Source organism: Cajanus cajan, chromosome 2, assembly GCF_000230855.2.
Source record: "Cajanus cajan strain Asha chromosome 2, NIPB_CcT2T_4, whole genome shotgun sequence".
NCBI classification, from domain to species: Eukaryota; Viridiplantae; Streptophyta; class Magnoliopsida; order Fabales; family Fabaceae; genus Cajanus; species Cajanus cajan.
In genome coordinates this window covers 80,369,250-80,384,554 of record NC_138518.1, presented here as the reverse complement: position 1 = coordinate 80,384,554, position 15,305 = coordinate 80,369,250, and positions in this window count along the sequence as shown.

The following is a 15,305-nucleotide window of genomic DNA, read 5'->3' as shown; positions in this document are numbered from 1 at the left end:
GTATTATTTTGGCGAGCATCTCCAGGCTCAATTATTCTGAAAGAGTATTATTTCGGCAAGCCTCTCCAGGCTTAGTTATTCTGAAAGAGGCGATTGATTTTCCAAATCTTTTGCCTTTTTGTCATTTTTGGCTTTTTTGTATTTTTTGCCTTTTCTGTTGATTTGCGGCTTTTTCTGTTGACCGCTGCCATACACAAGCAATTTTCTATTTTTTTCTATTTTATGCAATTGCCTCATGATAAGGTCTTTGAATGTGCAACTAATGTGTGTGTGATGCACAAATGCAAGTTTGATTATTTTATTAATGCTTTTTTAAAAATGAATGGCTCTCCCTATCCTCCTCTTCTTGAAGGAATTTCTGTCGTCGACGTGAGGGAATATTTTGTGAGCCTTTTATGCAGGAGATTATGGATTTTATAGGAATCCCTCCAATTTTCTTTATTGACCAATTATTAAAGGAATTTCGTACAATTTTTATGAAATACCAATTTAGAGGCATAATCACATGGTCAAGAGAGAAGAGAAATGAATAGATATTTTATTGATATTCACAAGTGTTTTTACAGAAAGATATACAGAAGGAAATTTCTGAAGAATGGCTGGCCAGGGTAGGCTATATACATTGGGGATTAACAATTATATCTGTAATTGTTGCTCTTTACGTTCCCCTAATTGCTTCGGCCTGAGCCAGGAGTGTAGATGCTGCAAGACGCTTGCTTCTAGAAGATAATCACTTGAACCGCCTTTCGGTTTTCAATTCAAGCGATCGTTGCTTGCTTTGCTTTTACATCTTATTCTTTTGCCCCTAACTTTTGCCTAGGACGTATCCTAGCGGGGATGATTTTGCCTTTGTTTTGCCTAGTACCCTTGTACTGGCAGGCTTTTTATTTTGCCCTAACTTTTGCCTAGGACGCCCTTTTTTGGGTTTTCATCCTAGCGGGCCTATGCAAGCAACGTCTTCAAGCATAGTACTTCTTTACCACGTCAGTGTTGACTAGGTATCAAAGTTCTTCTCCATCCATGTTTGTGAGGATCAATGCTCCTCCTGAGAAAGCTCGTTTTACCACGTACGGTCCTTCGTGATTTAGGGCCCACTTTCCGATTTTATCCTTTTGAGTTGGTAGTAATTTCTTTATTACCAACTCTCCCTCATGGTAGACTCGAGGGTGGACTTTCTTGTCAAAAGCCTTTTTGATCTTCCTCTGATAGGCTTGACCATGGCATATGGCGTTCAGCCGTTTCTCTTGGATAAGGTTCAACCGGTCGTATCGGCTTTGAACCCTTTCTGCCTCGGAAAGTTTTGCTTCCATGATTACCCTTATATAAGGTTTTTCGACTTCGACGGGTAGAACTGCCTCCATCTCATAGATGAGGGAGAATGGAGTAGCTCCTGCAGACGTGCGTACTGAAGTCCTATAGCTATGAAGAGCAAAGGGTAACATCTCATGCCAGTCTTTAAATGAGACAACCATCTTTTGCACTATTTTCTTGATGTTCTTATTGGTTGCCTCGACTGCCCCATTCATCTTTGGCCGATATGGGGAAGAGTTGTGGTGTTGGATCTTGAATTCTTGGCACAGTTCTTCCACCATTTTATTATTCTGATTAGATCCATTTTCGGTGATGATTTATTTCTCCATGCTTCCACTAGATTATTCTAAAATCTTTTGGGACAAGAGAGAAAAGAAGGGAAAGATATTTTTGTTTTGAAGTTTGTGTTTTAGAGGGCATTTATTTTTCAAAAATGGTTTTTGTAAGAATGGTTAGCCGAGGTGGGCTTATGTGTTTAGGCTTGTTTGATTAAACACTTATGAAGTTAATAAAATCTTTGTTTATTGACGTTGTGATTTTGACAACTTGGATAGCTTCTCTTGAACCTTTCTTTTTGAATTCGGTTCGTGGTACCATCATGGATTTCTTTTTTTTTTTTTTTTATTGTCCTTATTTTTGCCTAAAACACCCTTTTGTGGCGTTTTAGCGGACTTTTGTTTTTGTTCATTTTTGCAACCCTAACTTTTGCCTAGGTCACCCTTTCATGGGATTCCTAGCGGGTCTTTTGCTTTTATTTTTGCAGGATTTCTTCTCTTTTTTTATCCATGATGGAACTTGTCGAGGCCAAGGGAAGGTGCTCCAAGTTGTCACACACACTTCCACATAAAAATGATGCGGGTTTATTATTATTAAGATGATTTTAACCTCATTCATGTTTATTCAAACAGGGTTAAAAAAATGTGGTTTAGAATTTTATTATAAGCAAGAAAAGAAGCAATGAGAAAGAATGATTTTATTATAATCATAGTGGAAACATTAGTCTTTATTTCATCACTGATATGGGTCCCAATGTTGACCTCTTCTATCTCTCGGCCTTGCCCCAAATTCACGGTCTCTAATTTCTCTTGACACGGTTGGAGTAGACGAGTTTCTTGATCTAGCAGTCTTTGCAGATCCGGAGAGATGGTCTCCTCATCACTGTCCAACTCAACCCGTTTATCCTCAACTTTCGGATCCCGGTCAGAGCGAACAATTACAGACATAATTATTTTATTGGTTCTGTTTAGGTTTAGAATTATTAATGTTAATGAGGAAAGAGAGAAAAGAACAAAAGAGAGAGTAATGTATGAAAAATGCCTCTTTATTGATATATGTATGTAAAACTGTACAAAACCCTTATTTACATGAAAAGGTCCTCATGATCTCGGGTACTAATCATGAGTCCCTAAAAGAAAAAAGTGGAGGGGCCCTATCATGGCTTGTTATTCTCTCTAATCCTGCTTTGGCCGAGGATTCTTGCTCACGTCGGGCGCTATCGAATCAAAAGTGATCCACCCGGCATCAATAAGGTCTTGGACCTTATATTTGAGAGCTCTGCAGTTCTCCGTTGAATGCCCCGATGCCCCCGAATGGTATAAACATTTGTCTTGTGGTTTGTACCAACTGGGATGAGGTGGATCAATCTTCTTTAGTGGAACGTAAGCTAGAAGACGTGCTTCCACTAGCTTCGGCAGGATGTCGCTATATGTGGTCGGAAGTTTATCAAACTTCTTCACAGGTTTGAATTGCGATCTTCCTGACTTCGAAGTGGAAGAAGACGAAGAGATGGTTATGGCACTGACTTCTCTCTCCTTCTTCTTCCCAAAGGTCTTCTTAGCTTTAAATGATTGGGAAGGTTTAGCTAGCTTCCCGCTTTTCAGCTCTTGTTCCACTCTTCCTCCAACATGATGGGACTCATGGTCACTGTGCTCAGCCCCTTGTATGTTGTGGTGACGCATGAGTTCCATCATTTGCGTCATTTGCTCTTTGAGCTGTGAGAGCTCGGCTGTAAGCTCCTTATTTCGTTCCTCCAACGCGTCCATTTTCTTGTTGAGCTGAGAGAGCTCGGTTGTGAGCTTCTTATTTTGCTCCCCCAGCGCTTCCATTTTCTTGATTTTCTGCGCGCGCGTGAGGACAAAGAGATGACCAGCCACTTTCTAAAATGAATGTTTATTCTAATTAGCTTATTTATGATATGAATACACTCTTGATGTGAGCTTGATAACCCTCCATTTTTAAGGCGCTGCCTTTTTAAAACAGAGTGTTACCACCCTCCTTGACTTATGATCTCTCCTCAACGGAGAATCTCGATAATTATGGGTCTCTTTTACTCATGTCAAGAGGTATTGGTGAACCTAGAATGTGTGGTTTATGAGGATGCATGATATCTTATTGGTAATGATGCACATGCTCCTCACTTTTATTATATTTCCACACATGGTCTTTCCTCTCATGTCATGGTATTTTCATGCATGGGGATTATTCTTTAGACCTTATTACGAGGTTATTTATTAATGCACAAACAATTGCACATAAGCATTTACACAAACAATTCACTCATCCACGAACAGTCACGAGCGAATCACGAGGTAGGGGTATCCTGCAGAAAAGTGCATATTCAAGGTGGTTCTAACTGTTCTCACCAGTCCAAGGCCCCCAAGGTGCCCCCATTATAGGGACCCAATTCCTCTCATCGTAGGTCGATGGAAAGCTCCAACGCACCGTCGGACTCAAGTTCATGGTTATCACCTTGAGTGATGTTTTTCGACAACGGTCTACGGGCACCTATAGACCCATTCGACAACCGGCCGTACTAACATCCACTCCCTATGGTTAATCACTCATGCCCCCGGGTATAGAGGGAACTGTTGTGTGCAAAGGTTTGTGTGCAATTTATATTTCAAACAATTGCGAAAATTAAACATACAACAGTTATTTAAAGCCACAAAAATAAATCATGTTATCATACAAGTAAGGGGTAATGAAGTAATTTTAACTATTATTTGTTAAAAACAATCTGTCACTAAATGGGACTGACTCTCGAGGCTTCCCCAGTGGAGTCGCCATCTGTCGCCACCGGCCCGAAACGGGCTTTCGGCATTCGCGAAGGATGGTTGGACTCGTTTATTTGTTTAAAAATGTGGATTGCTAGAATGACTTATTCTCAAACTGAGACCTCGTCAAACGAGCAATTTTATTAAAAGGCTCACCAATCCATGTTAATCCCAAGCGGGACCCTCCATGGATTAGCGGTTTTCGTAAAAGGAGGGTTCTTTGGAGTCGCCACCAATGTTTTACTCAAAACATTGGAAAAAGGGATAAGGCAATCGATTCAAAAATTGACTTCGGCCATTACAACCAGAGTCGGGTAAGGGAGTCGGTTACGCGTGAGGAAGGTGTTAGCACCCCACAGCGCCCCTTTCGGGTTCCCTATGACAGATTATTTCTAAAATAACAATATAAAATTACTAAATTACCCCTATTTATTATAAGCGATTATACTTTAGATATCTACATGATGACAATTTTTAATATGCACACAGAAAGCAGTAAAAGGAAGGATTTAAGAAGAAACCTTTGAAGCGTGCTTTTATATATTTCGAGTAAAACTGGGAAGCTTTTTGGCGTTCCCTCGCTCTACAAGCCCGCTCGCTCCCTCCTATAAAATTTTAACTATGGAAATCCGGAGGATTTCCCTTCGACTAGGTTCGATCCTCAAGCAAAATGGCTCGGGGCTCAAGAACTTCGTCGGATCAACTCTCCGAGTGATTTCTAGGGCAGAACACTGCTCCAAAAACCCCAGAATACTCAAGGAGAGGGTTAAAACTATCTTCAAAAGTGTCCTATGACGTCCAATTGACGTCATATTTATAGGGAACAGGCGCAATACGGGCTATGGAATCAATACGGCCGTATTGAAATTTTTGAACTTCAATACGGCCGTATTGAGTTCAATACGGCCGTATTGAAATTCAGAAATTTCAATACGGCCGTATTGAGTTCACTACGGCTGTATTGAAGCTTCAATACGGCCGTATTGATTTCAGTACGGCCGTATTGAAGTTTCAGAAACTTCAATACGGCCGTATTGAGTTCATTGCGGCCGTATTGAAGCTTCAATACGGCCGTATTAAGTTCAGTACGGCCGTATTGGGCTTCATTCCCTCCACTTCCTTATTTTAAGCTATTCTAAGACCTCTAGACCTACAGAGAACCCTCCTAGGGCCTTCCAGGAGTCCTTCTGGCTGATCTTCCTTCAGTCTTCGAGAGTCTTCAAGCTTTATTTCCGACCCGGACAATTTTAGGGGTCTACAATGTTCAGGTATATTGGTGTAACATCGAGATTTTAATTGCCTGAATCTATTCAAATAGTCATCCAAAGTTTCATTATCTTGTCTTTTGATATTCATCAGATCGACTATACTAACTTTTGTTTCCTCTCTAAAGAAGTGTTCATGGAAACTACCCTCTAACTGTACCCATGTGTGTATCGAATTAGGAGGTAAGGTAGTAAACCATGTAAAAGCATGTTTAGTCAATGAACTAGGGAAATATTTCATTTTTAAATATTCGTTATTTGCTAAATCCCCACATTCGACTCCATACCTAGCTATGTGTTCAACTGTTGACTCAGTCAATTCTCCTGCAAATTTCGAGAACTTGGGTACTTTTACTCCTCAGGGTAGTTCTGCTTGGGTAATATAATCAGGAAAAGCTGACACGAAATATGGGCGTTCGTTTCGACCTACATCGAATCCATGCCTATTTAATATTCTTTCCACCATCTGGTCTAAATGATCATTGGGATTCCCATTAAGTCGAATTACATTCTGAAAATTTCCATGCCCCCCAAGGTTTTCTCTGTCATTCAAGTTCGCACTCATGGCTCTCGAAGGTGTTCCCTCACCTAGTTTATCCCCTATTTTGTTTATCAATTCATACAGGGGAGTCATAATGTTATGCATTTGAGTTGACAACAAATTGACCATGTCATGATTACTATGGTCCATTTGCTGTCTAAGAGCCATCATAGCCTGGTTACTAATTCCAGTGGGTACGTAACTGCCTTGTCGAATTAACGAACCTTCCTGACTCGTTCCTATATGTTGATAGGGGTCTTGCATAACAAACCCCATGCCGTTTGGTCCAGGATTATATCCCTGTGGGGATATATGCATTTGGGGATTAGGCCCTATCAAGGGTACTGGCATATCAGCATGTATAGGTTGGGTACTTCGCCAATTAGGTGGCATACCCCAAGGATACTCCCTCGTGACATCTACCAGTTCCTGAGTTACATTATTTGGCCTTGCTGTGTTTTCGAGTAACACAGGAGGAGACCTTGCCCCCCCGGTCACATTAGTAGCACTATCAGGATTGGGGTTAGGCTGTTCTACATTTGCATTATTATGGCTTGCATTCGGATTATTAGACGTAGACATAGTTCTCCCACTCCTTAATCTCATGCAATTCACACACCTAAACTAGTCCAATTATGTTCTGAATTAAACGAGTCCCACCGGGCGTGCCAATTTGTTTACGGTGGAATTAACCATCAAATCCTGGGTTCTTTTTATTTAGACTAGCATACGAACGTATTTCAATTTAGGTGCTTTACTGTGTTATCGTGTTACCGCGAATGAAGAGTAGGATGAAAAAGTCTTAGCAACTACTTGTTTCAAAATGTTCTTCGATTAAAACAAACAAGCAATGTTCCCGCATGCAAATAACAATATGAATAGAATGAACAATGTATACATTCGCAATACAAATCATGTTCAAATTACATAATGTTCAAGCATTACAAGATTAAAGTCTATAACTACGTAATTAAAAGGAGAGAAGAGAAAAGAAAGACTACACTAATCCTACTCCTAAAAAGAGAAAAGACAAGTGGCCGAGAAGTAATCATACCCAAAGATGATTCCTCGCATGGAAGCCATATGTGCAGGCAGAGAATGCTTCAGAATTTGGTTAGAGTATGAGTTTTCCGACCTCCGTAAAGGTCCGTACTCCTTGTATTTATAGAGCAATCAAGGGCGGTTAATTCTGTACATGTACGCTTTTGACTCATAACCGCTATCCACTATATTTGCTACGTGGTCTTGACTCACAACTTCCTTTAACCGCTCTTCCCACGTTCCTTGTTTCCTCGATTGATTTTTTGGTAACCGTTTTGGCTTAACCTCCATGTTCTGAGAGTCTCAACTTTTCAACTATTCTCGAGCAACACTTGTTTTTTCGAGTCCCATAATTTCGAGTGCTCTCACGCCCCACATGAGATTAGTCACAAGTATTCAGCATGTGTTGATTTTACTTCTCAGGCAGCACTATCAATCTTTTCGAGTCACATGATTTTCGAGTACGCCTAACAGTAGTACTAATGAATTTTTCTTTCACTTTAGTCTCTTGACCTTTACTATTGATTTTGTAATTAAAAGATAAAATAAAATAAAAAAATTAATGTTCAGGAAAGACAATAGAAGTATTCAATTAATTTCATCTTGTAAATTATTCAAAATTTATAGTAGGGTTGTTTAAAATTGTTTAAATTAGTTGTCGAAACACTTCAAAATTATAAATACAAGGGAAAATGTCTCTGTGAAGATCATTTTTAGTTATGCACCGTACGTTGCTTAAAAGTTTATTTAAATTAAAATTGTACTATCAACAAGTTAGTATTGCGGTTTGACACTGTTTTTTAACAGAATTTATATTCGATCGTTATCTTAGATTTAATCAGAATTACAATAGAAAATATCACTTTATTTTTAATATATACCAATCTAACAAGATCTCATAATTTTAATAAATAAAAAATTGTTAGTTCAGTGAAACCGAGTATAGAATCAATCACAACTAGATCGATTATTAATCACTTTAATATAACTTCTTTTGATTAAATAGTAAGCAAATCTTAAATTTCTAATAAATAAAAAAAAAAGAAAAACTGCTCAACATTTTTAAAAGTTATATGATCAAGGAAAAAGTAATCATGATCCTTTATTATAAAAAATTTGTAAATAATATCATTATGAGCAATGACAAACCTACATATAATTGAGAGAATATATATGTATGTATCTTAAATTATGGAATTTTTATCCACTCTAAATATATAGTTTGAACCAAATGCCACTAATTTCTCATTGACTATGTGAGATGAGGGGAAAAAAAGTATTTCTAGCAAATCTACACGGTGGTAGTTGTAGCGTCTTTGTTGGTATTGATACTCTTCAGTAGCGATACATGCAAATACTCTAATGCTAAAGTTAATGTATTTTGAATGAATGATAAAATACATAACTGATTGTACAAGTCTCTTTATTCAGTGGTTCTTTGGCAAAAAAAAAACGTGAAATCCCACTTTTCAAAACAAAAAAATAAAAAGTAAAATTTTGTAACTTTTAAATGAATGTGGGTTTAGAAGACTTCTAACGCCAACTCAAACATACACAAAAGCATTGATTATCAAGTGTCTTAGATTTCGGTTTGACTGAATTTATCGATTAGGTGTCAATAATTTGATATGTCATGTAGGTAGCAAAAGCATTGATCATTAAGTGTCTAAGATTTATGGTGTATTCTTTCTATGACATATGATTCTAAAATATTCATCTTTAAAATATATATAAATATAATTACTTTTTTCAAGATTTATCTTTATATCAGAAAGAAAAAATATTACGAGAAAAAAATGATTATCAATTATTATTATTATTTATAGAAATCAAACTTTATAAGAAAGTTTACAATAATTTATACATACTGATTATTTATGGTAAAATTAATAACAAAAAATTCTGATAAATTATATATTCTTATATAAAGTGTCATATTTCAACATTTCCTTTTCATTCACTATAACATAAATGATCTTTCTTATTAGTTAAATACTTGTTTTTTTAAGCTGTCACTACAACAAAATTGTCATATAGTGACACACATCCATAATGACACTATATATGTTACTAAAAATTACTTTTATCCACACAATAACTACAATATATATTGATATATTATTAAAAAGTGTAAGTATAGACTATAGTGACATATAAAATATGTTGTTAAATCTCATTCAAAATCAACACTAAAATTGTGTGTAACTATATGTCAAATAGACATATACTTACATATATTATACATATAATGACATTTTTTATTTATCATTACATGTAACATTTCTTGTAGTGAAGCATTAATTTGTGTGAAGGTAAAAAATGTGTAGCTCCTATTTTAACGGTTACACTAATTTATATAAAATTTCAGAGTTCTTTGAGGAGGCCAGCGTTGTGTCATTCAATGAGCCCGTTAGGCCCATCACGTTCTTTATGGGTCATGGAAAGCAAATATTCGAATCTCTAACAATCCTATTGTTTTGGATCGCTAAAAAAAAATGCCGGCCCTACTGCTTTTGTCATTTGTTTCAATTTTTAATTACTCAACGATAGCTATCCATAATATATATATATATATATATATATATATATATATATATAATTTTTTAATATATAAATTATATTTTATTGTAACATAATATTATTTTTATTTATTGATAATTTATATTAAAAAAAATTAAATTAAATTCATAAATAATTATGATAAATTAAAATTAAAATAAATTAGAAGTTAAAAATTTTTTAACCCTCTTTTCGTCAAAAAAAAAAAGTTTTTTGTAAAAACACTTTCATGATAGAGATTTTTGTTTGACATATAAGAGTTGATTTAAATGTTTCAACTATTAAATTAAAAAAATTTATCGAATAATTCAACTTTATAATTTTTTACAAAAGAAACTAAAAAAATTATTTTATATTTCGTTACATTAATTCAAATACTTAATATGATTTTATATTAAATTGAATTGATTTACAAAAACATTTAATATTATCTATATCCTTAGTTTTATTTATTTATTTATAATATTGTGATATTTTGCGGTAAATAATGTTTAGATCACAAAAACTAGCTCTTACATTAAACACATTAAGTTGAATGTCTTATAACTCCCCCCTTCCTTGACCATTTGAAGAAATGAGAATCAACTTTATGAGAATGTCCAAACATTTGCTTTGCAATCTATCAATATAATTTTACATTAAATTGAATTGATTTGCAAATCTATATCTCTAGTTTTATTTATTTATTTATTTATAGTACCGTAATATTTTGTGATAAATAATGTTTTGATCGCAAAAACTAACTCTTACATTAAATACATTAAGTTGAATGTCTTAAATCTTTCTCTTTATTGGTCATTTGAAAAAATCAAAATCGACGTTATGAAAATGTTCAAACATAAAGTTTCATTGCTCAACAATTTATAACTATGATGAAAGATAAACTCTACAAAAGTTTAATGAAGAAGAATAAATTTTGTATTAAAAATATTGATTAAAAATAAAATTTATATTATATTTTAAAGGGAATTTTATATTATATTAAAACAAAAAAAAATGATATTTATATTTTAATTAGTATTATTAATAATAAACCGATATTTAATGAATTAATGGCACCTTTAAGATAATAAATTAATTGTAAAATACATAAATAAAAGTGTATTATTTCATATGATATATTTTAAACCGATATTTTACTTTTTCCAAGCAAATCTTGGTTTTTGGGTGGGTCATCTTCTCTTTCTTTTTCTCCCAAAGTTTTTTGGGTCGTACGAGACCTAGAAATGGTTTATTTATTCATCACACGTGCGCTACCTTGACTTGTTACATATTATTCTTCTTAGTCAAAGGACAAACATTGATTTAGCTGCCTTTGTTTTCGGGAGTTTCGTAGAAGAATTATTCTTCACATATGATCTCCACATTTTGATTTATTAATGTTATTTAATTCAAATAAATCAATTTGTAAGTTAATGGTCAATCAGAGTACATTTTCTTTTTAAAGAAACCTCTTTCTTAAGTAAAAAGAAATCGACTATAATTATGTAATAAAAATTATGAATGTTTTTATGTTAAAACAAAATTTCATGCAATAAAAAATCATCGATTTAAGTCAAACTAGACTTAGCTTTTTTAAACAAATATCAAATTAAAAATTTACAAATAAAAAACCGTAGTTAAACAAAAAAATCTCACTAAAAATTTGTTTGAATAATTTTTTCTAAAAATACTTTTAAGGAAAAACAAATGAAGAAAAATTGAAATAAGTTTTTATATAAATTAAAGAGGGGGAATTCTCTTACTCTAAGAGTAAGTATTTGTAAACATAGTTCATTCAATAACTTATATTCTACACTAAATTTTAATAATTTAATTGTCAAATTAAAAATTTTTTTATGCATACATAGATCAAGTTCATAAAATTTTAAAAAAATTTAAAAATTATTTAATATTCCATTTCACTAGTTCAAATTGATAAATAATCATAAAAATATTTTATACGTTGATTTGAATCTATATAACAAAATATCATATAAAATTTAAATTATTTTAAAAAATTTGTAAATTTGATTTATACATTAAAATTTTTTAATTTAATGGTTAGATCATTAAAATTTAATAATAAAATTTTTTTTTAAGTGAAATAAGTTCACAAAAACTTAACTTATGATAAATTTATAATACTAGTTTTATAACTAATGCAATGCACATAAAGATACAACACTCAATACCAAGAAGGTTTACAATACTCACACGCATTTCTCAATTAACTAAGACAGACTTTCTTAATATAAAATAAAAATAAGAAAACTTACATTCAGGGTCGGACCTAGGCATGGCAATCTAACCCGCCCCCGTGGGTACCCACCCGAACCCGCCCCGATTTGGATGGGGAAAACCCGTGTTTATCGGGTTCGGGTTCGGGTTTGGGTTTTCCCCGATTGATAAAATCGGGGGCGGGGGGCGGGGGCGGGGATGTTAATACCCACCCCGCCCCCGTCCCCATACCCGCCCCCGCCCCTGCCCCGCTTAATAATATAATTAAAAAATTATTTTTATATATAAACCAAAATTATAAATATTTATATGTAAAAATTTATATTATTTTATTTTTCTTTTATTTTTTTAAAAATTGTTCATATTTATTTTAAAGAAAAAAAGAAGAAAAAAAATAAAAGCGGGGGGCGGGGAAACCCGAACCCCGCCAGGGGTGGGGATGGGGACCTAGATTTTATCCCCGGCGGGTATCGGGGGCGGGGGCGGGGGCGGTTTAAATTTGCGGGGGCGGGGGCGGGGAACGTAAAACCCGCCCCCGCCCCGCCCCGTTGCCATGCCTAGTCGGACCTGACATTTTATGGACCCTAGACAAAATGATAAATACGAACCCTTACATATTTTTGATAATGATGTTATTAATACGAAATGTGGTCATGGTTTACAACATCTTTGTTTCTTAATACTTTTTCATTCCATTTTATTTAATGTTTTAGATTTTTAGACAAATATCAAGAAATACAATTAATATTTTAAATTTCATAAATTTTATTATATAATTTCTTAATATACATTTTATCTTTTTATATTATTTATACTTTTTCCAACCTATATTTCTTTTACTTTATCACTCTACGATAAATAAATAGTTAACAATAGAATAAAACAATACGTTATTGATATTTTTAAATGAAAATTAATGCAAAATATTTTTTTATTGAAATATCAAACAAAATGATATGAATGAGTAATATACAATAAATAAGAAATATACATATAATATCATATTCTTAATTTACGGCAGATTTGTTTCTTAATTTATAACTAATCCCAATAAATGATTCAAGTAACCAGTCAACAAGCCTTAGATTATAAAATCAATATCTGAATCAAAAAAATGTTGAATTTTATTAATTTAATTTAATTTAAACCAAAAAATACAAACAAGTCAAACAAAATTAATATGTTTAGATTTGGTTTTTTTTGGTAATTGATTAAAATTAGTAAATATCTAAAATAAAAATAGAATTTCACCGAAAACATCTCCATTGCAAAATGTTTGTAATGTACGGATGTATCTTACTAATAAGTAAAGTAATAATAGGGTGTGATGACATAAGAAATCACTTAAAAATAAGTAACGTTATTTAAAATATAAATCACTCCCAAAATTTAAAAATATTATTTATTATATTTAATTAAATTAATATTTAATTATAATAATTACATTAATTTTTAAGTTGTCAAAAAGGTGAAGTGTAAATAATTTTTTTAATAAAAATATAGATTATTTATAAGATTTCATTATTAAAACAAAATTTGTAAAAACGTAGTGTGAATTACTTAAAAATGATGTGACATAATGGACATAATTTAAAATAAAATAAAAATCTTAATAAATTATTTATAAGAACTACATTTGAGATATTTTGAGCAATTGGTTAAGGAATCAATATGTAAAAACTTTTCATTAAAAAATATAATAAAATTACATAGGAAAGTGAACAAAAACTTTTTGCTTTTAATTTTTTTTTTCTAGTGTCCTAAGGACATTTTCCCATAAAAATAATATACAGTCTATTTAATTTCCCGTTATAACCTCCTTTTTCAATGGTGAGATTTTTTTCCTTTTGCAAAAATCACGTTACAGAAGTTTTGGACACTCGTGCACCCCAAACAGGCTTGTAAATGTTGTGAAGTAGTAGTGACTATGACTAGTATTATTCATAATTATGTTGTGGTAATCACGGTCGCGATTACTAAATTGGTTGACATCATTTCCTGTTAAAATTGCGTTAAAAAAATAATTTAAGGGAAGAAATAAATAATCATCGAGAAGCAGGATTAGATTGGACGCAGTCATAGAAGTTGATTGGGTGATTATATTAAGATGAAATTTCGTGGAAAGTAGTACTTTGTTCATTTTCTATGAATTGCACGTAGGACTAATGAATCTATAAATTGAGAGAAGGGAGAGAGACGTAAGAGAAGAAAGTAGGTGCATTAGAATAGACATGAAGTTAGAAGGCGTGATAGGAGGGTGCAAGGACCATCCAAATAACAAGCAAGTACCAGGTGTTTGCCCCTATTGCTTAAGAGACAAACTCTCGAGGCTAAACAACAACAACAACTACAATCCAACTTACCCTCTTCCCTCTCCTCCTTCCCCTCAACCTCAACTTTTCCCTTCTTATGTGTCACGCCACCACCACCACTATCGCCGCCATAGTTCCATCGCCATGGATTCTGTTTCTTCCATGACCACCTTCAATCATGAGTTGAAGAAGAGTAAGTCCATTGCCTTTGATAGGGAAGTCAATGGAAGCAACAGGGGAAGAAAGAAAACAAGTGTTTGGTCCAAGCTATTCAAATTGACCAGAAAGAACACCAAAGAGGCCTTCATATGCGTTCAAGGACAACAAGGGAGGGAGATTTGGCATTCTTAGGTCCTTTATTTTGATGATCCTGTTTTTAATTGGTGTAACTACACATGATTGATTATATCGTAATTTAGATCAAAATTAAACTCACCTCTTAATGAGAGGATGGATGGGATGAGCACAGTTTTCTACAGTTAAGATGGCTATTGGCTTGTTCCGGGGATGTCAATTGGTTTTCTTTATGTTAAGATATTCAGTTCACTGCCCGTTTTAAGATAAATCGGGTTAGAATATTTCATTCTTAAAACCAGCTGCGCAATTTAACAACTACCATATGATGGCACCTTCTATTCCCATTGCTCCACGTGTTAGTACTTATCTATTGTGACTTTGGGGAGGGATTTCAAGAGAATTCTTTTATGGTTTTCAAAAAATTTCAGAAATCTTAGGTTAGGAATGTTAAATTCCTATGTAGAATCTAACATTATGAAGAATTTTTTTTAAGTTTCTCACGAAAGAAGGTAGAAATCTAGGATTCCTTTGGAGGAATTTGTTTATAATTATTATATCTCTCATTTCTGAAAATGATTTGGTCGTATCAAATATATTTATAACATTTCCAAAAAAAAAAAAGATATGATTCCCAAAGATGAAAAAGATTTCGTATATAACACTACCCAAAAGAAGAAAACTTAATCAGGGCGTAGATACTATGGCA